Source organism: Neofelis nebulosa, chromosome 9 (assembly GCF_028018385.1).
Source record: "Neofelis nebulosa isolate mNeoNeb1 chromosome 9, mNeoNeb1.pri, whole genome shotgun sequence".
Lineage (NCBI taxonomy): Eukaryota > Metazoa > Chordata > Mammalia > Carnivora > Felidae > Neofelis > Neofelis nebulosa.
In genome coordinates, this window is record NC_080790.1 from 20,258,180 (window position 1) to 20,283,015 (window position 24,836).

The 24,836-nt window shown below is 55.1% G+C and overlaps 1 protein-coding gene across 2 annotated transcripts in view; it reads right to left on the minus strand.

The window, feature by feature from the left end:
• DNMT3A (DNA methyltransferase 3 alpha) overlaps positions 1 to 12,807 on the minus strand; it is a 100,683-nt gene extending 87,876 nt beyond the window's left edge. Inside the window, exon 1 of one of the 2 annotated variants that reach the window (XM_058682713.1) lies at positions 12,695 to 12,807. The gene's annotated coding sequence lies outside the window, so the exon portion shown is untranslated. Of the gene's footprint in view, positions 1 to 12,114; positions 12,235 to 12,694 lie in introns of those variants that run through there. The other variant, XM_058682712.1, reaches the window with a different exon arrangement.
• Between the last annotated feature and the right edge of the window lie 12,029 nt (positions 12,808 to 24,836).

The following is a 24,836-nucleotide window of genomic DNA, read 5'->3' on the forward strand; positions in this document are numbered from 1 at the left end:
AAAGGATATGAGAGAATCCAAGTCAAGCTTTTAGCACAGCGCCTGGGACACAGTAGGCACTAAATAAATGTTAATTCTTTTAAAAAGTATTATGTCATTAATCAGGGCAAAAGGCCAGTGAAGTGTCCTTAGAAAACCTAGACTCTGGCTTAAGATCACATCTACAAGTGCCTGTCGCTCATGGTGGCCTGACCCAGAGTCATCTCTGCCAGCTAAAGCCCTCGTCTGCCCCTAATCCCCCAGTCCAAGGCCCCTGGCCACAAGTATGGGCAACCTCTTCACCAGAGCCCCAAAGCCATCATCATGGCCACACACACACACACACACACACACGTGTGTGCACACAGATACACACAGACAGGTGCATGTGTGCACACACGGGCATGTATACAAGGACAGATGCATGCACACACATACACAGATATACATGCGTGTGCGCACAGACACGGGTACACAGATACACATGCATGTGCACACACAGATACAGACAGATGCGTGTGTGCACAGACACACACAGACACTCACCCCTCCACACACACACAGACGGATACAGACACATACTGACACGCAGAGACACACATATATAGACAGACACGTATGTACACACACACACACACACACACACACTCTCTCTCTCTCTCTCTCTCTCTCTCTCTCTCTCTCTCTCCTCACGCTCCAGGCACCCCCTGCACATGCATCACACATTTCACCTACTGTATGGGCCAAAGAGGCATTTGGAAACCAGCTTGGGAACCTCATAACCATTCATAACATTGTTCTGATAGAAAACACAAAACATTGCCCGATAAACAAACATTTGCAATAGAATTCCTCCAAGAGCTAGGAATTGCCTGTGCTAGAAAACTAACCGAGCAAGAAGAGAAAACCGCATACACTTAGTTTGCCTCTGCAAAATTAATACCAATTACAAAAACATTTATGTGAACTGCTTACCATTTACACCTAATTACCATGCAGCACAATTATGCATACCATTAAGGGCATGCCAGATGAATTATGCTGTATGTTTCATTTGATTACACCACCACACCCTCCGTCCATATACGCCCGGCTTCCAGAGGGCCATCCCTCTGACAGGGTGCAAGCACAGGTCTATACAAACCAGAGAAACATTGCTTTCCACTCTGAAGTCGATCGTGGTCCCCACCCCAACCTCTTGCCCCAGCCAGAGCCAGCCTGACTCTGGCCCAGGCCTTCCCGCCAACATCACCACCACGGGAGCCCAGGCAGAGACGCCATCTTCCCGCCAGAGCCTCCACCAGAAGGCTGACCTCCCAAGGTCTCCCCGCGGCCATGGCTACACGTCACAGGGGCCACGATACAGCCAATGGTCACCATGGCGTGGCCACTCACGAGGAAGTTGGCCTCGCTGTCCAGACAAGGCCACCCCAAGCTCACCTTGCAGACGCCACCAGGGCCCTACACCCCTCCTCCTGGCACACTGAGCCAGCCACTGCCCAGGCCCCACACGGTGCAGAGCTTCTCCCTCTCTTGTCCACACGGCCGTGGACAGTCCTGCCCCCTCTTTATTAAAGAGAAAAGGAACCGACTCCCCTGATTCCCACTTAGCCCACTAGACGCTCTTCAAATACAGTGGGGTGACCCAGGCTCGAGAAACAGGAGAGTCAATGGAACGTGATACGTGGACCTTCCCAGGACAGGGAACTCCTCAAAACTGACTGCGGGCAGGTGACACGGGCCTCCTGGAGGCAAAGCGCAAGAAGTAACTCAGCCGCTGAGAGAGGGAAGGAAGGGGTGCGCACGTGTGTGCCTCCACAGCACCAGAAGGGAACACGCGCAGCTGAATGTTAATTCTCGAACACCTGTGAGGCCAACTGCATAAGGATTCTTTTCAAAGACGAGTGACATAAAATGTGTGACGAGTGACATAAAATATCCAGGGTTAGCGCAAGAAGCAGCGTTTCAAAGAAGCAAACACAAGCCTGTGAGGTTGTCTCCACTTTGCAGATGGCAAAACCGAGACTGAGAAGCATGGAGTGATCTGCCCAAGCACGCGGCTAGGAGGTGGCAGGGCCAAGCTGAGACCCCTGTCTGTCCAGAACCGGGTCTGCTGGCCCTGGCACGATGCCACGCTGCCTCTCGTCTCAGTGGTGCTAACTCAGCTCACGTCATTTTGCTGGAAGGCCTTTGGAAATGGCCCTTCCTGCGACAGGCAGATTCATTTCTATCTTAGAGAAATGGTTTTTGTTTGTTTCTTGTTTTCTTCTCCAAACTGCTGTCCCCGGCTTATCCCCACCTATCTCGGCAGCCCTGCCTTAAAGGGAAGGGTGGACGCCAACTCTGCAATTCGCGTACCATTTTCCAGGGTGAAGGGACTCACCCCGGGGCCCTGCAGCCAGGGAGCCCGGGGACAGAGCCTAGGCATTAAGGCTCATCTTCTGAGGGGGCTCCTGAGACGAGCAAGGTCCGGCTCAGGCCCTCAAACATCAGTAGCCCCCAGTTACTTCCTTCCGAAAAGTCTACAGAAGTTGCTACCAGCTATGGAAGAAAATATGCCGGCCCTTCTAATCCATCATGCTGGGCCCTGTCCCTCCCTCCAGCCCCAGTCCTGTCCCCCACGGGAAGCCTCCGCAGGGCTCCCCCCACCGGTGCCCTCTCAGTGGCTGTAGCCTCTCCCCACACAGCTGGCCAAGTGACACTGCCCAGCCTCTAGCCCCACCTCCATGCCCGCACTGCCACTCCCCTTCTGACTAGGCTCCCTGCCCCCCTCCTTCTGTCCAGTCTCTCTGCCTCGAGGCCCCTGGACCCCCCCGCTCGGGTATAAACGTGGACATGTTACTCCAAGCTCGACATCTGCCAGAGGATAACACCCCAGCCTTCCGTGGTCCAGCTCCACCCCGCATCCCACCATTCCTCACATCCCGTGACGTCAGAAAATGCCCTTGACCCCCTGGCTGACCGCTCCCTGCCCTTTGACACTCAGCTCAAGCATCACGTCCTTTAGAACAGTATCCTGATGAGCACTTCATCATGTCTGTAATTGTCGAATCGCTATGTTGTACACCTGAAACTAATCTAATATTATAGGTCAACTAAATTTCAATTAAAAAATTAAAAAAAAAAAAGCCTTTGCTGTTTTTCTCTCCCCTTCTAATGAGACGTCTGAGCCCCTGTGGTATCCGGAGCTCTCTCCACTCCTCCACTCCCCTGCCAGATAATAATCATCATCCCGGTCAGATTCACCTACTGTGGGCTCAGCCCACAGGGACCGGCTCAGCCTCTCTCATCTTTGTGGCCAGTGCCTGGCACATAGTAGGTCTTTAACAAATGAATAGATGAACGTGACTTGAGGATCTGAAGCAAAGGACCTCTGGACAGAAAACTCGAGAGCTGCCAGACCTGCCAAGGCGGGGCCCTGGCATCTCACTCTGTTGAACCCCGGCTCTCTCGGAGTCCAGGCTGTGTGGAGGGTGTTGACAGAAAAAACACAGAAGCAACGGCCTGGCCCCACTGGGCTTCCCAGCTGAGCCTCCAGTACTAGGCAGGCCCTCAGGACACCAGCAGATGGGCGGGGGGGAACCAGGCCCGGACAGAGGATGGCAATAGGCACCACCATTGTTGCTGGACATGAAACCATTAGGAACCAGCGCTGGGTCCCAGCTGCCAGCCCGCTGTGGTCTAGAGCCTCCCACGCCTCCAGGCCAGGGGGCAGGGCCAGAACCCGGCAGAGAGGTCACTGCCTGCTCTGGGCCCAAAGAGACTAGAGGGCAGGGAGAGAGAGAGGCCCAGGACTTAGGGGCCCTTCGAGGTCCCCAGCGGGCACGGACTCCGACAAGACTGAAGTTAACGCATCCAGATGAAAGGCCCAGAGATCAGGCGGCCAGGGCCAGAGGGCTCACAGATCAACCACCCAGCTGAATCCTGGCTTCCCACAGGAGGCCCTGAAACCCCGACAGCGAGAACGACAGACATCTGTAGGGTCGTACAGAGCAACAAGGCCTTCACGGGGGTCATCTCACCCGGTGCCCACCGTCACCCTCATGCAGCCCTGTCATGACCCCACTTAAAACAAAGGAACGCACATCTCCTCACCACCTACAGCGTGTCGGGCACAGCGCCAGCTGGTTTTCATACAGTATCTCATTCGACGCGGGCAACCCCGGGAAGGTGGGCAGGCTATTCTCCCTGCGTTTCACAGATGCAGGGCCTGCGGCACAGAGACATTAGGGCCCGCGGTGAGTGAGTGGTAGTGGGGCTGAGATGCTCAAGGTGTGCCCCCGCCCCCTGCCTGCCAGGGCTCTGCTTTGCCCAGCACATCCGTCCCTCTACCAGCCTGGGGCTGAGGGGCGGGGGGTGCGGCAGAGGGACACATTCTGTGCCTGCTTGCAGCACACGTTACTGCATTTATCTTCCTGCCTTAATCCGGGGGGGGGGGGCAGAGACAAACAAGGCCGCATACCCTTTCTCAAGTCACGTTAAACAGGGGCAGCCTCAGAGTGGAAAGCGAACTCCAAGAGGGCACCCATGGGTGCGGGGGTAGGGCCGGAGGAGGAGGCCGTGGAAGGGGAAGGTGGGTGCTGTTGCCAAGCAACAGGCCGAGGAATTTGTACCTGCCATTCCTCACCTCTCCACCCCATCACCGGGGTCACTGCCACCCACTCATGGGCCTCCAGATCACAGAGCTGGGCACATGCTGGATGAGTTCTCCAGAACCCCCTCCATCCCTCTTGGGGGTCTCCTGAAGCCCTATTTTGTCCTCCCTGTGTGCGGCTCCCCACACTGTCCATGCTGTGCCAGGGCTGGATCCCCTGAGCTCCGTACTGGGACCAGGGCCTGGTTATACCTCCGGTTCCCAGAGGACCATTTGGGCCACAACAGCCGCCATATCGAAGCCTTCTGTGAAGATCTTCGATGACTTGTGTGCCATCCTGGGTGAACTGAGAGTTCTAGTCACCGCCCTAGAAAACTAACTCAGTCCACTGGCCCTGGCATGGACCAAGAGTTCAGCCAGCTGCCTATTTTCCACTCTCACCCAATCCCTATTAGCCCAGGCCTTTGCCTAGAGTGTCTGCAATATTTCTTCCTGCAACCTTTCCGGAAAAGACAGCTACCTGAGTGGCTCTACCCTTTGCTGTCAGTCTCCAAGCCCGTATCTAATCCATTACCAAAAAAAAAAAAAAAAAAAAAAAAAAAAAGCCATTCTTCCAGCCCTGGCACGACTCAATTTTTTTCATATTCTTCCAGAAGCTTTCAAAAGTATGCTTTTATTTATTTTTGTTGTCATTAAGAAAGCAACACACATGTGTTTACATTTTTCCAAAGATTACAAAAAACGTATAAAGCATATAAAGCAAAAAAGGCAAAGTCTCTGTTGACAGGTCTGCTGTGTGTCCTTCCAGAGCAACTTTTTCTGTCCATGTATATTTGTATTTCTTTTAAAGGATTTTACAAAAACAAGATCACACTCTGCACCCTGCTTTTGCGGGTAACCCAGCACCGTATCATGGACATTTAACACATCAGAGTAGACATGCTACGACCTCATTTCAAAGACTTAGGTCTATTTAGATTCCCCTTTATCCACAAATGTATTTACCTTTCCAGGATTTCTAAAATTAATCACACAGGACCGTTCCCTCAAGAAGTCCCTGCCCGACAGGTACCGTTTGCTGGAGTGTTAGAGGATCTCACCTGCCAGGCACAGGCCTGGGTGCCCTCCCCGGCCCCTCTCAGGGTGCTCTGGGGAACCTCTGAGGGGAGGGCACACTTCCAGAGCCCCAAGCCCCAGCATTCCCAAACAGTCACCATGACATGGCCCACGTCCAGTCTAGGGCTCAGTAAACCATAGATCTGACCCCATTGTCCCATAATGTCCCCTCTGAGCATGTTTCACCTGTTCAAGTAAGCACCACTGAAACACAGGGATCTAGACGATCTGTTAGGTCCGGAACATCTGCACCAAAGCCCAGATCCATCCACACAGCCCAGCAGGCAGAGTACTAGACTGGGAATCAGGACACCCAAGTTCTGACCTTCCGCTTACTAGCAGAGAGAGACGGTCCTCCGTCCCCTCGGTGCACCCAGACAGGGCAGCTAACAACTGGCTCAGAATAAAAATGACCTTGACATTTGAAACGGAAACAGAGAGGAAAGATCAATAGGGATGACAGTGAGCAGGGCCATGACCGCAGGAAAGAGAAAATAGGAAACTGGTTATAGAAGTAAATAAGGCTGGGAAGCCTTAGGGGTCAGAGGGGACCACAGCAGGATGGGAGTGGACAATGCTGAGCTATGGTTGAAAAAAATTCCACTCCCTACTGGGATTCAGTTAGGAAAGCCCCAGACGTCTGCACCTCCTCCCCCTGTCGCTGTCCTCCAGACAGGCCTGGCTTGATGTGATCAGCAAGGGAGATGTGGCCTGGAGGGCCCTGAGCACTGGCTGTCCTTGCTGGGGGCTGCCAGGCACCTGCAGCCACACCTCAGTCATATCCCACTCATGCCCACCCTCACCCCCAGCTGGGGGCTTTGGGCTCTCAGTTCTGCTGCGTGTGCGGGAGGGAGACTGGAGGGAAGGGCAGAGTCAGCCTCTCCCGCCCCCATCCCCTTCCTACTCACAGCCCCTTGCAGGAATGTTCTGGATGCCAGGGCACCTCAGCTTGGGTTAGGGGAAGCCATGGGAGGCCAAGCAAGGGACCCCCCCCCTCCTCCCCATTCATACCATGGTTGCTGTCACTGGCATGTAATCCTTACCCCAACTGGTGTTTCCCTTATTGGCCACAGCCCCCCTGGGGTTAGTGTGATTTAAATATGCTGTTTCCCTCCAAGTCTGAGCTCTTAAGTGCTAGTCTCTGGAATATAAAGAAATCATTAAGAGCCTATACCAAATGAAATCAGCTGGCCCCTTCCCTGCCCTCCCTTCTGTCCCTGTCTTCTCCCCACCCCACCTTGCAAAGCCACTATAAGCAGGGTAGTTCAAAGCCATTGTCCACAGGCCACGCAGGCGTTAGGGCACAGGGGCCGCTCTCCTCAAATCAATATGGGGTCTCCGTCTGGCTCCCAGCACAGCCAAGGCCCATCCCACATCCCAGCAGCTCTTCTACACTCCAGCCACCCCAACCGCCGCCCCCCCACCTAGCAGCCTGGCTTCCTCCCCTCAGCCTGGAAACCCCACCTCAGTGCTTTGAGGCCCCTCTCAGGCGCCACCCCCAGGAAGCCTTCCCGGACGACCTCAGATGGTTGTGACTTCACCGTCCTTTGAGCACTTTATTTCTCCCTCTCCTGTGACCTCGGTCTGTGGTCATTAATTAGTTGGGCTCATCGTAAACTCACTCTGTTGTCTCCTCAAATCCTAGCCCAGGGCCTTGCCCACGGGAAATGCTCAGCAAACACACATGGGCCACTGAAGACAGGCTCAGAATAAAGCCTGGAACTGCAGCGTGAGGGATCGAAGGTGGGTACAAAGACAACCTGTTGACAATGGGATCCATTACACTCAGGAACAGACAGCTAAGTGGCACAGAGGGGCCTCCACCTCTGAAGATTATCCAATCAGAATCAGCACGTTCCTCCTTTGTCCAAGATTTTGCAAAAGAGGCAAAAGAGGAGGGTGGACAAGGCTTCCCAGAGCGCTTTGCAGCGCCGGTCCAACCCAAGCTGCCCACGTGATGAAGACAGTCACAGCTGCCTAACACTGAGCCCTGGCTCTCTGCTAAGGCAGTGCACTCTCTCTCCTGGAATCCTCACCACCACCTTGATGAGAGCCTCGTCTCATTTCCGCGTTACAGGTGAGGAAACTGAGGCACAGAGAAATTAAGTTAGCTGCCCCAGATCTCACAGCAGGGAAGCGGCTGTCTCCGGGGGGGGGGGGGGGGGGCCTCACTTCGGCTGCCTCGAAACAGGCTCATGTCTAAGCAAGTCCTATCCCTCCCCACGCGGCTGCACACCGTGTACACAGAAGTACACACAGACACACGTGCACCACACCCTGTCTTGCCCAGAACACTCAGCCAAGTGGAGGCAGGCTTGAACACACACACACACACACACACACACACACACACACACACACCTGTGACACTTCATGAGCCTCAGATTTGTTATTTTGTTTTGTTTTGTTTTAGGGAAAAACAGTCAAGGAGAGAAAGAACCAAAAACAAGCCCTCAAGATTTGCAGGGAACGGAATCTGGCACCTTAGTTTATCATGAAAGCCCCCAGGAGCGGCCAAACGCAGGCCCATAGAGATGCCCAGCCTCAAAGGGCAGGTGGAGGCAGACTGCTGACTGACTCCACCGTTAGATACCAAAATGGAAGTGGAAACAATCCCCAAGGGCGCCGGACACCCGAGTCAGGGTCCCCAGGCCCCTACAGGCAGCAGGAAGTGACGAAGGAAAGGAGCAGGAGCACGTGACAGGCCATTATTGGCTCTTCTGGCCTCAGGCTCAGGGTAGCACTTCCAAGCCCAGCCAGGCCCCACACACAGACAGCCCCCAACTCAGCTCTAAGTGTTCTCAGAGTTTCAAGTTCTCTTTCAACCCTAAATTGTAAGGCTCGTATTCTAATGGTAACATTTCAGGCCCAAGGATGGGGAGTGGGTGGTCTATTCTTAACTGACCCGTTCATTCAGGAGCCAGTGAGACTGATCTGAGGAAGCTCTTCTGTGCTTCCAACAAACGCAGCCTTGCCTGGCCACGGCTAGGGAGAGGACAGGGACCAAAAACACAGATGTGTAGCAAACTCCCCCGCCATTCAGCAGACACCCATGGAGGCCCCACTAAATGTCTGATGGGGGACCCAGAGGCAGCCGAGTCAAGGTCCTTGTCCTGTGGAGACCACAGGCTTACGGGAGAGACGGTCACCCAGAGCAGCAGCCCCGGAGAGCTGGAGCGGGGGACAGTGTAAGTTCCCCAGGGGCCAGGTCACCCTGGGCAAGTATTTTGTAAGTCCTGTCTCCCTAGTGGCCTTTTTCAGAGGACCGTCAGCAGTGATGTGTGTGACTGTGATAGGAAAATACCCACAAGGGAGTCGGCATACTGTGAATTGGACTCAGAGCAAAACAAAACCCTCAGAAATTATGTACACACACAGATTTACACGTAAATCACACACGTGTGAAGGTTTAACTGGAGGCTGCATTTTTACAGCCTCTGTGGAGTCACCTGTGACAAACCTGTCTCCCTGCAGGGCCCCCACCCTCACACCACCTTCTCCTTTCAAAGGCCCATCCCCCAGGAGGCCTTGCTCTCTCAGACCTCCTCTCCTTGGAAGCCTTTCCGGATTACCGCCATGTGGTGAAAACAGACCACCCCGCCCCCATTCCTGGGTCTGAAATTCCACCACTAGAATCAGAGCCATAGAATTTCAAAGTTGGAATGGACCTCCAAGCTCCAGTCCAACCCCCACCCCACAGAGGAATCCTGTCCGCAGACACCCTGACAGATGGCCACAGTCCGGTCGTCTTCTCCAGTGCTGGGGTTGGGGGGGTGGGGGTGGGCAGTCCTTGCACTGTGCGCCCGGCACTCAGGGAATCTAGAAGGAATTAGGAATTCACCTTCCTAAGGCCGACCTCTCATTGCAGACCCCACGCCAGGGATGGAAAACGAGGAGAGCCTCGGTCAGCCTGAGCTTTGAGGAGTAGCTGAAGACAAGCACCAAGCCGCTGGACAAGAGTGCAGAGAGGGAGCCAGGGCCCAAAGAAGTGGGGCCCGGGAAGGGAGGCAGTCGGGCAGGTGCCAGACTCGCCGCACAAGTTTGTGGGCCCCTGCCTGGGTGCAGCGCATGCACTCACATGCACACACACACACACACACACACACACACACACGCAGACTCACACTTTCACACAGTTGCCTGTCAAACAGCTCAACCGGGGGCTCAACGGGACCCGGAGGCAGAGCAGGACCACCTTACCCCAGAAACCTAGCAGGGACTCCCTCCTGACAACCCAAGTCTCCAAACCCCGGGGGGTTTACTCAACCACCAGAAGGTAGCCCCTGCCAGCAGAGAAGACAGCCCAAAGAGGGTCCCTCCGCCTGACAGCTGGGCTCCCCAAATCCCACAGGCCAGTCCTAACACTCCAGCAACGCCTAAGGAGAAAAGCTTCCCTGGCTGCAGCTGTCACATCTGCCTGGAAGGGAGGAGGCACAGCAGAGCAGCACCTGATCCCAGGATCCCTTCGCAGCCCGCCCGCCCAGGAGGCCGGAGGCCGGTTCAGCCGCTGGCAAGCCCAGGGTGAAACATGAAGACTGAACAGTCCCGCGGGGATGCTGATGGCAGTCTCTGGGCAAGGCTGCGAGGGGGGCAAGCTGGGTCACAGGGCAGAGGGCGCTTCTCGCCCAGGCTCCTGTCCCTGCTGGTTTGGGAGGGGGCGCGTGGCGTGGCTCTGGGGCCCGGCCCTTCCTCCCCCCGCCCTCAGGCCGGGGCTGCCCAGCTGGGTGCTGGACGCCATCTTGGGTCAAGGTGCAGCCACAGGGGGCTCCCCTCAGGAGCCGGGGGTGGGGGGGTGGGGGGGTGGGGGAAGAAAGCCACTGAGACTGAGCGAGCCCCCCCCCCCCCCCGGCCCCCTTCCAGGGCAGCAACACCTACTCAACTGGCTTTGCAGTAGAGAGGTGGAAGGACGTTGGGGATGGAGAGAAAAGTGGGAAATCACAGAGGGGGGAGTGAGGGAAGTGGGTGCCCCCAAGAAGGGAGGTTCCAGGAAAGCGAAATGCAGTTTGGCAGCCCGAGGGCCGCGGGCCCCAGCGATGGGGGGCTGGGGGAGGCCGGGGGCGGGCCCTGGACCCACGCCAGCTCGGTGCGCGCCGAAGGGGAGGGAGGGCAGGGCGGCCTGGGGGAGGGGAGCCGGGGTGAGGGCGGGACACGGACCGCGGCCGCCTGCGGCTCCGAAGCTCGGGGTCTCCCGGGGCGCGGGGCCGAAGACCCCGCTCGGCAGCCTCTGCGAGGCCTCGTCCTTCACTGTGCAGATGCGAAGCTTTCAAGGACACGTCTGCACCGGCCCAGCGGGGGTGCGTGTGCGTGAGTGTGCCCGCGTGCGTGTGAGTGTGTGCGACTGGGGGTGCTGCTGCAGGGGGCGACCCTGGGCGCCCCCACCCGCGCCGCTCCCGGCCCCGGCCCGCAGCTCCCATCCCCGCGTTTTCCGGCCCCAGCAGCCCGGGCCCGGGATCTTCGCCCGCCCCCGCCCCGCCCCCACACTGCGGCGCCGCCGCCACCGCCGCCGCCGCCGCCGCCGCCGCCGCCGCCCCGGCTCCCACGGCCCGCGGCGGGGGCAGGGAGGAGCCAGGCACGACGTCCCCCCCGCGCGCCGCCTGGCCCTCCGCGGGGAGGTGTGCCCCCCGAGTGGCACTCTCCCCACCCCCGCCGCCCCTCCCAGATCCGCTGGCACCCCGCACCCCCAGCCACAGGTGGCCGGAGGAGGATCGCAGCGCAGCGCTCCTCGGCCCGGCCCCCGGATCACCCCTCGGCCCGCCCCCGGGGGCCTCCCGGGTCCCCCGCCCCGCCGGGCCGAGGAGGGCCGGGAGCCGGGGGGAGGGGCGGGGGGCCGGGTCGTGCCAGGCTGCCATTTTCTGCCGCCGCCGCGGAGCCTGCGCGGGGCCCGGCCCCCGCCCCCTCCCCCGCTCCCTGCGGGCCGCGGCGGGAGCCGATCATTCCGGGTCGGGGTCCGCGCCCTCCAGCGCCCCGGCCGCAGGCCCCAGGCGGGGCCCCGGGGCGGGGGCAGGGCCCGGAAGGCGGGGGCGGCCAGGCCGGGGCCCCTGCGGCAGCGCCGAACCGGGCACCGCGGCTGAGGCCGGCGGTGGAGGGGGCCCCCCGCGGCATTGTATAGACTTGAACTTGAGCCCGGAGCCGGGCGGGGGCGGGGAGGGGGCTCCGCGCCGGGAGCGGGCGGGACGGGAGGGGGCGCCTGCCGAGCCCGCGGGGACATAAACAAACCCTCAAATCCCCCGCGCCGCCCTGGCCAGCCCGGCCCGCCGTCCCCTCCCGCAGCCCTGGCCCCGCGAGCGCCCGGCGCCGAGTTGCAGGGGTCCGGGAGCGTGCCCCAAGCCGGGCACTGCCCGCCGCCGTGCCCCCCGCCCGGCCTCCCCTCCTCTCCGCCCGCCTCCGGGCCGGCCTCCCGGGCCGCCAGCAGCGGCGCTCATTACCGTGTGGCCGGTGGGGTCGGGCCGGCCCGGCTGCGCGCCCTGGTGCCGCGGCGCCGCGTCCCGGCTCGTCCTCTGCTCTCGCCGCCGCCGCCGCCGCCCGCGCGCCCTCCCTCCCTCCCGGCCCGCCTGCCTCGCTCGCTCCCTCCCTCCGCTCTCGCTGTCGCGCTCCCTCTCTCCGCCTCCTCTGCCGGGTCCCCCCCCTCCCACCCCTTCTCTCCGCCTTCCTCCTTCCCTCCCTCCGGCCGCCCGCGGGCCCAGGCCTCCGCCCGCTGCTCGCCCCCCGCGGCCGCGCTGGCCCCGGCCCCGGCGCTGCGGAGCCGGCCCGGGAGGCAGCGCCGACTGGGGGGCCCCGGGGCGCCGCGGCGGTAGCGGCCTGGGCGCGCGGCCGGTCCTAGCGCCCTCGGCCCGACTTCCCGGCCTCTGCGGCCCCGCCGGGAGTCCCCGCACGCTGCGAGACGGAGGGCCAGACCCCGCGGCGCCCCGACCCTGCGCTGGGCCTGGGCACCTAGCTTCCGCCGCTCTCCGGGCCACTCCGCCGGGGGCCTTGCTGCAGCCCTCCCCCCGCGGGGTGCCCCGCTACCTGGCGCTGCCTCTGCGCTGGGTCCCCGCATCCAGCACTGGCCGCAGGGACAGCGGCCCCTCCTCTCCCTGGGCCGGTGTCAGTGCCTCCCCCCCAGCAGCCCGTGGAGCCCCCGGCGGCCTTCACCCTGCAGTTCTCCCGACCTCCACCAGAGCCCACTGCACTCTGCCTGCCTCAGCACTGGGGCTGGGGACAGCAGCGCCGGCCCATCCGCACAGCAATCCCCACCCGACCCGCCACCCCCGCCAGGTGCCGCCGCCGAGTGGAGGCCAGCCCACTCAACAGGGCCAAGGTCGGGGCGCCAGGTCCATCCAGGCCGTCCTAGAGGCTCGGGCACCTCTATAGGATGAGTCCCCTTAAAGGGAGTGAGCTCCCCGTACCTTGACGCGTCCAAGTAGAGTTGAGTGCCCTCAGTTGGACAGTGGAAGACTGAAAGACTTCGTGGGGTGGGAGGTTGAACTAAATGACATTGAAGATCCCTTCCAGCTCTAAGATTCTGTGCACACCTACACTCCACCCTCACGCTTACTCACCCCTTCCCTGCGGGGGTTGTTCTCATTTCCCAGAGAGTTCTCCCGCTCCTGGTTTCTGACTTGGGGCATCTCTGTCTACTTCCATCAGCACAGCCACCCTCTGTTCATCGCTACCTCTAAGGCTTGGTGCTGGGCCCCCAATCCCCCCCGACTGGCTCTCCACTTCTGCCTGTACCTCCATCAGCCCCTTCCACTGTGCACCCCGATTTCACCTAGCACTTCAGCTACATGGCAGTGCCCTGAGTTCCCTCACCCGGGACATGGAGCGCCCCCTTCCCGAGGCACCTACCCTCCCACTTGTGGGTGGGGGCTACTGAAAATGGGCACTCAGGCCCTCGCTGCTGAAACCAGTCCTACTTTTCCCTTCTCCCCCACCAGCTTCACCCCGCGGAGGGCACAGGAACAGATAGTTACCTAACTCTTTGAGACACAGAGCTGAACTTTCATCCAAGAGGTTTTCCTTCTGGAAGCTCTGTAATGCTTCCAGATCCTGTACACTTCCCCCACTCCCCAGCCTCAAGGTCAGAGGCCACTCTCCACACAGTTGTCCTGGCCTCACTCAAGTGTCCCCCGCCCCCATGCCACTGATGGCAGGCCCTGTATGCATGGACTCCAGCTGGCCAGTTCTAGAAACTTGTACTGTTTCTTCCATGAGGATAGGAACCACATATGTAGCCCAGCACTTGGCACCCAGTAGGTTCTCAATAAACATCGGTTGAATGAAGGTGCACATTGCAAGCTCCTTGCCACTTTGCTTTCCACGTCAAGGCGGGCATCCACAAATAGTCTAAAACTTGGCGAAGGGGAAAACCGTGTTTAGAAAGATGGCACCATACCTCTCCCCTCCTCAAAGGCTTACGGAATAGTGCCCCCATATAGCGACTGTTTACCGAGCATGTCCTGTACACCAGGCACCAGACTTCGCACATTTCCCTTAGCCCTTGCCAACTCTGTGTGGTAGTGTCTATTATCCTCACTCTACGAATGAAGAAACTGAGGCTTAGTCAAAGCCATGCAGTCAGGAAGCCGCAGAATCAGGATTCAAAGCCTGGTTCATCTGACTCTGAGATCACCACACCATACTTTTAACACATTATAGTTACTCTTCACAAGCTGAAATCCTCAGGATCAAGAAGGGCAAATATAAGTTTCTGCTGATTAGAACTATTTATGATGGAATCCATAATGATGGAGCCCATGATGTGCGTGACCTTGGATATCTGTGGTGCTGGGGTCAAGAGGCCCAAGCTGACTATGTTAGAAGGGGTTTGTGTCCAGTGAGAAGCAACCATGTGGCTACAGGGTTGGTTCCAGAGTGTGGCCCTGATGTCTTTGGCATGAGAAGGACCCTCCAGGTGGTCCCAAGAAGAGGCATAGCAGTTGTGGCAAACCCTACTGGTCCACACCCCATGTCACACTGGGTCTGGCTCAGATCGAGTTAGCCTTTGGGCCCCTATACCCCCTCACTTCTGTCTGTTCCACTGTGGCCTGCAGAACCCTGGTTGATCCTAGATTATCCGGGGCGAGGGGCAGTGTGGGTCAGGATATGCTAGGTTATCCTGCGATAACAAACAACCCCAAGTTTTGGTGATTTAAAATCACAAAAGTTCTATGGAAAACAGCGTGATGGTTCCTCACACGAATTAAACCTAGAATTACCATATGACCCAGAAATTCCCCTTCTGTGAAAGAGACTCTTCTAGACATTTGTACACCAGCGTTCATAGCAGCCTTGTTTACAATAGCCCAAAGGTGAAGATGTTCACGAATAGATAAGTAAATGTACCACCTACATACAGTGGAATATTGTGCAGCCTTAAGAAGGAAGGAAATTCTGACACCTGTTCAACACGGATAAGCCACAAAGACATTATGCTAAGTGAAATAAGCCAGACACCAAAGGACAAAAATCGTGCGATTCTACTTACGTGAGGTACATAGAGTGGTCAAAGTCACAGAGACAAAGCAGAATGGTAGTTGCCAGGAAGTTGGGGCTGCGGGGCGGGGTGGCTGGGCGAGGAGGAGTGGGGAGTTAGTGTTCGTGGGTCCAGAGCTTCAGTTTGGGAAGGTGGGGAGAGTCCTGGAGATGGAGGGGGGTGATGGTGGCACAATATGCGAATGTACTTAATGCCTCTGAACTGTGCACTTAAAGATCGTTCAAATGGCAATTTTATGTTATACATACTTTACCGCAATACAAAAGTTGAGCATGGTACAACTATAAATTAAATCTATTAGATATATTACTTAAAAAAAAATCACGTAAGTTTCTTTTCTCGTTCCTGTTACGTGTCTGTGGCAAGTCTGCAGAAGGGTAGAGTCCGTGGAATATTCTGGGACCCTGGCTGACGGAAGAGTCACCATCTCAAGGAGAGCACTGGAGAGTATCACACTGACAAGAGCCATTTGTCACTCATTGGCTGGAACCAGTCATACGGCTCCATTCAGCTCTCAGGATCCAGGAAGTAATCACTACCACAGACCTTAAAGCAGCGAGAATCAGACGTATTTAGCAACCAGCACCAATGACTACCGCAGGGGCCCTTCCAACTCCTTCACTGACAACATGTTCCTCTAACATCTTCCACCCAGGGATTCTAGAGGGTGAGACTCGGTTCCCACACGTCTGACTCAGATGAGAGTCTACCCTGGGCCCCGCACCCCGGTAGACCTTATGTCCTCCACGTCAGTTGGCTTCCGAAACCATTCCACCTGCCTTTGCAGCACCTCGTCCTAACGTCCAGACCCGGCTCACCTTCCATCCCGCTCGGTGGTTTCAACCCCACAGTGACTCATCACTCAGGCCATCTTAATACTCACCGCTCGTCACACCCACCAGGAGAGCTGCATCATGGACCGCTATCCACGTAGGTTCTTCATCTATAGCAAATGGTGACACTTCCACCTACCTTCCATGTGGGTTGTTATATTAGTCAAGACTCTCAAGTCACACGGGACAGAATCCCAGCCTAAACTGGTTTAAACAAACAAAGGGATTCAGTAGTTTAGAGTTTAGACAGTTGGGAAACCCAGGGTTGGAGATTCAGGACTAGGTGAATCCAGGGTCTCGAATGTTAACTCCAGGCCTCACTGTCTCCATCACTCTTGTCTGCTCCCCCACTGCCTTGGCACTTTCTCTCCTCCTCGAAACAGACCCCAAGATGGCAGCCAACAGCCTCAGGTATACATCCTCCCAGCTTAGAATCCCAGTGGAAGAACATCGTTTTCCCTTAGGAAGCCCCCGAATGCTTCCAGGACATAAAGCTCCCCGTCCTTTAGCAACGACCCCTCCCCCACCTCGAGCCTCAAGGTCTGAGACACATAATTGTCCCATTTTGGTTTTCATCGCCACCCTCACTAAAGGTGCCGTGCCTAGCAGACAAGTTCCAAGGGTTACTCCGGTTGTTCTGGCTTTGGTCACAAGCCCACCCCGAACCCGGCTCTACAGCCAGTAGGATAGCATGAATCACATGCCCACCCCCCTAGGTGAGGACAGGCGGTGGCTGGGGCCGACGGATCTAGCCAGCACCCCGTGGAGTAGGAGCAGAGCTGTTCCCCCAAAGGAAGGGGGCTGGACAAACACGTTACGCATCCTTCTTTCCCCGTGTGAGCACTTCCCAAATGCTCTGCCTACCTGATTGAGGCGGTGGTTGTACAACATCGCATGTTGTATATACATATATACATGATACAACATCAACGTGCCACTGAATTGTGCATTTTTCAATGATTGATGGTATGTGAATCTCACCTCAATAAAAAAGACATTTTTAAAATGTTCCTCCTCAAATGAAGAACCCACGCCATCTACAACTAAAAATGCACTTGATCTCCTTCCCAAAAGAAGATAGTCCAAGTCATGACCAGCTCTAAAATCGGGATCTCTGAGTAATGTGCATTTCTCTCAATGAGGTTTGGATGTGGCTCCTTTTCTATAACGGTGGCTAAATTACAAATTTAACCACCCAAAACACCGAAATTATGATGGCGGACAGAAAACAGATTATCCCCAGTAAGGACTGACTTTGCAAGAGGAGAAGGGAAAGAGCCTTCAGGGGTTGCCAGACCGCGGCCTCCACCACACCCACTTCTCCACAGTGGATCCAGGTGCGGGTCCTGGGAGAATCTCCCTGGTTCACAGTCCTCCATGGCTGGGCTGGAGGGCCTACCGGGAGGGAGTCTCTTTGGGGGAGGGCCAGCTTTCCTCTTGGCGCGATCATGGCTTCCTGGGGATTCCTTCAGACCTTGAGCAATCCCTGGCTCTGGGAATTTGAGATCACTTCCGTAAGGCCTCAGCCAGTGGCCAGTCAGCTCATTTTCTGGGCATTCCATGGACCAGCCACTAGCCACCCCCTCCCAAAGACCCAAAGCACTGGGTGGACCACTTTGCCAGCCCCCCACAGGAGTCGTAAGCACGAATACAAAGAGCGGCTAGGAAAATGCTTTGTGACCCTTAAAATGTCATCCTTCTCACTCACAGAGAAAATCAGAAAGACACACATTCATTCGGTGTGGTTTTGTGTGTGCCAATACACGGTCCTTTTATTCAGGTCTTCTACCCTCTTACTGGATTTCCCACAGCAACTGTCATAAACCTCCCCCGTTTCGAGATGCTGGCTCAGCCCCTTCCCCCAGGAGACTCCTCAGCCTCTACCTCTCACCCCAGCATGAGCCTCACACTGTGTGTTGACAGATCTGGAAATAAATATGGATGTAAAATGTATGCATATATACATACATATATATATACACATGTGTGTATGTGTATCTACCTATATTTTCCATTTTTCTGTTCACTGAGAGCACCTACAAGTACTAAAACCTCCATAGCAATGAGCACACCTCATGCCCAGATCTTAGTTTCTAAATACCACTCTTTACTAAAAGGAACTGAATTTTTTTGGAGAAATGGCAGATTCCCGAGATGGGTCAAGCAAGGAGCGAGATGAGGCCAGAACACGTCACACTTAACAGTAAGGAAGCGCAAAAAAAATTAAAAAAAAAAAAAAAAAAAGTAAGGGAGTGCTCACAGAATCATGGGATCCAGGGGAGGGACTCCTGCTGGCAAGATGTGGGAATATTTGAGCATCAGAATCAATGATAGCAACACCGAATAAAATAGGAATCTATGAGTCCACACTGCTAGAAATAAATGAATACACTGCAAGTTTAATGAGGAAGGGGATATTTACATAGTCTCAAAGTACTTCCCAACAAAATACTGCCTAATTACAAAGGGAAAAAGAGTGACTTTACAATGGAAAAACCTGAAACACATCCCTTGAATCAAGTGATTAAAGTTAACATCATCAGTAATGAGCCAAGCTGAAATGGTATCCCACCTAACAGGATGCAGTGAGAACAACAGGGCACCATTTCTCTTGATATTCCAACCCAAGATGCATCACCTGAATCTAATCTTGAGGAAATGTCAGACAAACCTTATCTTAATCCATTGGGCTGTGGTGACGAAGTACCATGGGTTGGGTGGCCGGTAAACAGCAAACATTCACTTCTTACAGCTCTGGGGTCTGAAAAATCCGAGATTGTCACACCAGCAGATTCAATGTTTGGTGAGGGCTTCCTGGTGCTTAAACAGCCATCTTTTCTCTGGGTCCTCACATGGTGGAAGGGACAAGCTAGCACTCTGGGGGCTCTTTTAAATGGGTACTAATCCCAGTCATGAGGGCACCGCCTCCTAATTCCATCACCTTGGGGGGTAGGTTTCAACGTATGGCTTTTGAGAGGACACAGCCATCAGACCCTAGCAAATCCAAAACAAGGGATATTCTACAAAATAACTGACTTGTGTTTTTCCAGAATATCGAGGTCACAAAAGTCAATGAAAGATTGAGTTGTTCCAGATCAAAGGAAACTAAAGACATAACAAGTGTATGTGTGCATTTCGGATGGAATCTTTTTGCTACAAAGGACATTATTGGAACAATAAGAGAAAGTTGAATGGGGTCTGAGGATAGCTGGTAGTAATGGGTCAATGTTACATCCCTGATTTTGATGTTTATGCTGTAGTTAATTGTGAAAGAGAATGCCCGTATTTGAAAGAAATATATACTACAGTTTTTTGGAGGCTATTGGGCAATGTGTTGACACATTCATGAAAAGTTTAGAAAAAATTAAGTTTTTTTACTGTGTTTGCATCTTTTCTGTAAGTTTAAGATGTTCTTCTTATTTATTTTTAATGCATTTTTAGAAAAGATTTTATTTTTAAATCTTTCCACCCAATGTGGGGCTCAAACTTACAACCCGGAGATCAAGAGTCGCATGCTCTACCGTCTGAGCCAGCCAGGAGCCCCAGTTTGATTGTATTTAAACAAAAAGTTAAAAAAAATCACCCCCAGGGGTTGTAGCATTTTGCCTTCCCACCATGACCATGTATGAGAAAGCATGTTGCCAGTTGAGAATGCCGTCCCCCTGGTGGGTGAGCAGTGGTCTCACCACACATTGTGCCTTTTATGTCTCTCATTTTGAGGAGGTCGATCGTCTTTTCATATGTTTAAGGGCCCTTTGTATTTAAGAACTATCAGTTTATTTTTGACCATTTTTCTTTCAGGCTGTGGGTCTCTTTCTTCGTGTGTGTGTGTGTGTGTGTGTGTGTGTGTTACTTCTCCATAAATCAGAGGTCATCCCTTTGAGACACAAGCCAAGCTGAAGGCCAGTTGGGATTAGGTAGGTGAGGGCATCAGGGACGAGAGGGCAGTATCTGGGGAGGTATGTGGCGGGTAAGAACATGATGACTGGGGCCACTCCCCCTCAATCCCTCACCCTCTGCTGCTGGCCTGCACCCTCAGACTGGGTGACCCTGCCTTACAGAACTTTCCTGCCTCTTCTGCGCCTCCCCTCACCCAAGTCGTTTCCCCCTTTCGCTGCTCCTCCAGAGGGAAGGGGAAAGAAAGGAACTACCTGCTGAATAGGGTCTCATGGGCTCCGGGGAGCGGCTGAGCCACCCCACAGCCCACCTGGCTTTCTGTGGGGCATGTAATTCAATGTCAAGATAAAAGACTGGAAACCTGTGTTTGTGTCAGTACTTTGCGGGTACAGATGTTTTCGTGAGTAAAATGTTTTTTTCATTCATTTCATTTCATTAGTAACGTACCTTCCAGGTTTTAAGATGAGCTCCATGCAACTCAATAAAAGGGTATCTTTTTTTAATTAAACTTTTTGGAGATTTTTTTTTAATGTTTATTTTTTTTTGGACAGAGAGAGAGAGAGAGAATTCGAGCAGGGGAGGGGCTTGGCGGGGGCGGGACAGAGGATCCAAAGCGGGCTCTGTGTTGATGGGATAGAACCCAATGCAGGGCTCGAACTCATGAACTGCGAGGCAAAGTCAGATCCTTAATTGACTAAGCCACCCAGGTGCCCTGAAGATAGATAGATAGATAGATAAGATAGATAGATAGATAGATTTTTTTTTTTTTTTAAAGTAAGCTCTGCACCCAATGTGGGGCTGGAACTCACAACCCTGATATCCAAAGTCGCGCCTTCTACCTACTGAGCAGCCAGCCACCCCTTTCGGGAGATAATTCTAGATTCACATGCAGTTGTAAGAACTACTACAGAGAAATCCTCCATACTCTTTGCCCGATTCCCCCCCGAAAACTTCTCTCAACACTCAAGTGTCCTATTCACAATCAGGATATTGACACTGACATGGTCAGTGGGCAGAACATTTCCATCTCCTCATGTTGGCTTCCTCACAGCCACACCCACCTCCCCTGTGCCTCTCCCCAACCCTGGACAATACGAATCCATTCTCCATTTCTCTAGTTTTCTCGTTTCGATGATGTTATATAAATGGAGTCATGCCTTTTAGGATTGGCTTTTTTCACCCAACATAAGTCTCTGGAGATTCATCCAGGTTGTTGCATGTGTCAATAGCTCTTTTGTTTTATTTCTTTTATTTCTGGGTAGAATTCCATGGTACAGATGGGTCACAGTTTAACCATTCACCTGTTGAAGGTTATCTGGGGCCTGTCCAGTTTTTAGGTTCAGGTTAGAAACCTGAGGCCAGGGAGGAGAACCAACCTGCACACAGGTGGAATATGGTAGAACCAGCCTGCAGACCCTGGCCTGGCTGCTGGAGTCATGGTTGGACATTGGTGGGAAACATCAGGCAAGTTCAATGGGAACGAATATGGAGACGCGAGAGTGATCAATAATCTGACATCTTGAGGTTCGTGTTTCAGGAAGGTGCGTCTGCTTTGGAGTGAGGCAGCTCAGAGGCGAGGAGACTGGTGCTCAGCTCTGGCAGGGGGTCTGGGCCAGCTATCAGCTGCCTTCCAGAAGGAACATCTACTGCTGACTGGAAACAGAGATGACAAGAAGGGACATATTCACTGGTTTGGGTTGTTATAGTAACATCCAGATAAAATATATATTCAGGGGCCAGAGGAGAAATGGAGCTGAATGCAGATGAGCTGCTGGAAGGGGAGAGACGACTGGAAGAACATCGCAATAGATGTGGTACTTACACATTGCTGGAGCCGGAAATAGGTGGGCTCTCCCTGAGGAGTGTGGAGACCAGAGACACCGGAGTGGACCTCCACCTGGGGGCGGAGGCGATGATGGCAAAGGAGAGAGAAGGAGACTCAGGAAGGCCAGGGGAGAACCAGATGAGTACACAAAGGCCAAGGACAAGGGGATGATGGGGCGACAGGGTCAAGGAGAAAGGGCTGTATCTGTTATCTGTCACCACATAACAAATTAACCCAATCTTGGTGGCTTACACAGCAACATTCGTTGTCTCACAGATGCTGCGTGTCAGGAATCTGTGGGTGGCTCAGTGGGGTCATCTGGGCCAGGGTCTCCCACAGGTAGCTGGCTCCAGCCATCTCCAGGTTCCATGGAGAAAGATTCATTTCTGAGTGTACTCATGTGGGAGTCCTTAACAAGATTCAGTTCCTTGGGGGTTGTCGGACTGAGGCCTTGTATTCCATGTTGGCTGAAGGCTGAGAGCAGCCCTCAGTTCCCTGCCATGTGGGCCTCTCCACGGGACAGCTCACAAGATGGCGGCTGCCTTCATCAGAGTGACAAGCCCGAGAGAGCGAGAGACAGTGTTCAGGAAAGGGAGAGGGCGGAGACACAGACTCTTGTATCAGAATCTTAGAAGTTTCGTCCTATTGTCTTTGTAAACAGCAAGTTACCAGGACCAGCCCACACTCAAGAGGAAGGGATTCCATGAGGGTGTGCGTACCAGGAAACCATTTTAGAAGCTGCCTACTACAGGGAGCAAAGACAAGGTGTCTGCACTTGACCTAAGACTGCCCCAGGTGGCCCCTGAGAGGATGGTGTCAGGAGAGTGCGAGGGGTAGGGGACAGAACGGAGGGAGACAAGTGGTGATGCCGAATTCCCAGCTGGCCCAGCACTTCAGGGGACATGAACAAACTCACGGCCTCCACCCCAGTCCCCGGATGATTCCAGCTCAATTGTCTGCCCAGGTCTGCTTCCTCCACCCCCCACCTTCACCTCCAAGCAGAGCAGAGCACACAAGCAGGCAGCGCCTGGCCCCTCATCTCCATTTCGCCAACTGAAACCAACTCCATTTCGCCAGGGGGGCACAGGACCCTCCTCAGGGGATAGGAGGGCAGGAACCGATTCCATAGCCCTTTGCACACTCCTGGACTGGCGGCCTGTTGACTGATGCACCAGCAGTGACCGTCTCCCCGTCCCATCTGCAGAGGCATCTGCCTTCCCCTGCTGAGCCTGGCCAGCAATCTGGACCTGTCTCCCCATCCCTCCTCCAGCCCGGAGGCTGTGGGTCCACTTGTTGGAGGGACACATAGAAAGGGAAGAGCCGAGAAGATGGGAACCAGGGCCTTCTCATCAGCAGCGGGCACCTCCTGGGCACACTTCCAGGGAGCACACAGGAGGCAAGAAGTGGAATGGAGGAGAAATCCTCAAAGGACGAGGCTGGGGCTGGACACGGACTTTCCTGAGAGGTGCATAGGAGACAGCCGCAGGTGCACATCACAGCCCACCCGACGGATGTGCAGGACGTGTGACCATTTGGGGATGCCGCCTTTGGGACAAGGGGCATATGATAGCTGGAATAATGGCCCCCAACAGTGTCCACATCTTAATCCCCGGGACCTGTGAAAATGTTAGGTCACATGACAGGAGGAATTGAGGTTGCTAATCAGCCTACCTAGAGGTGGGGGTGTCACCTGGATTATCCCAGGGGAGGGGGTCCAGTGTAATCACAGGGGCCTTAGAAGCAGGAGACGGAAGAGTCACATCAGAATTACAAGGTATGAGAAGGACTCCACCCACCGTTGCTGGCTTTGAAGGAGGAGGAAGGGGCCACGAGCCAAGAGCTGTAGGCAGGTTCTGGACTCTGGCAAAGGCCAGGATTCTCCCTTAGGGTCTCAGAAAGTTCCACTTGCCTTGTTCTCCCTCCTCTGCTCCGAGCTGGGGCCTGGGCCCAGGGAGCTGAGAACAGCCTGGGGGTTGAGAGATCTGGCTTCCAACCCTAGCTCTGCCGCTAACTCGCTTTTCCACCTGGGAAGTCATTTTTTTCCTTATTGGACACTCGCTTTCTGAAACATGGGCTTGGTAATAGCCTCCATTGCCCCCCACCCCAGCCCCCATCCCCCGGGAGGTTGAGTCTAGACCACAGGTGGCGATGCTCAAAGGCTGCGGGAATCCCAAGGTCCACATTAGGGCTCAGCGCCCCCCCCCCCCCCATCCCAGGTCTTCCTCCCTTCTACACATCTATTCCTTTTCTAACCACACAGAGGACGAGGGCAGGGATGACAGACATGCCCCCTGAGGACCTGGCAGGGGACTTGGAGAGCAAACTCCTTATAAATGAAGGAGACGATGGACGCCCAGAGAAGTTCATGTTGCCCAGGCCCCCACGGTGAGCTGCAGAGAGCACGGAACCCAGGTCAGACTCCCAGGAGGGTGCGTCCCCAGGCCAGGAGCTCCCTGGATGGTGTTGGGGCAAAGGGGAGGGGCTTCACTTCAGGCAGATATGGATGCGCGTGCTGGCCTGGCCATGCTTGGGAGTAACATGGGGGGGTGACGGTCCTGCCCGATTCCTGCACTTGTTGGGAGAATTTAACGGCATGCTGAGTGCCCCGGGCGGAGCCGGGCACACAGCGAGCGCTCCACAAACATCAGCGGACGGTACTTTCATTTGTTTGTTAATTTCTAACGCAAGCCTCATGTTTTTAATTGATGTATGATTCCCATGCAGTGTTATATTAGTTTCAGGTGTGCTGACAGTGCCTTTATGAGTTGCTTTCCCACTTCTCTCTGTCCCTCGTCTCAGAAGGGGAGAGAGGAATAATGAAAATTCCCTCGACGGGACACAAAGTTTACGGTGGGCTTTCCGGCTAGGCTCTCATTAGATCCTAACCACAAACCTGAAGGCCCTCGGGCCAGAGACCATTATCCCAGTTTGAAGGACGAGGCCGCGGAGGCACAGAGAGGTCTCTTGGCAAGTCAGTGGCCAGCAGGACCGTCCTGGACTCCCAGCCACATTCGGTGCCCACGTGGAGTTTCCAGGGGCCCCGGGCTCCTCTGGGCACGGGAGGATGGCCAAGCTGATGCACCCGGCTCGCCGGCTCACCTGTTGCCATGCCACAGG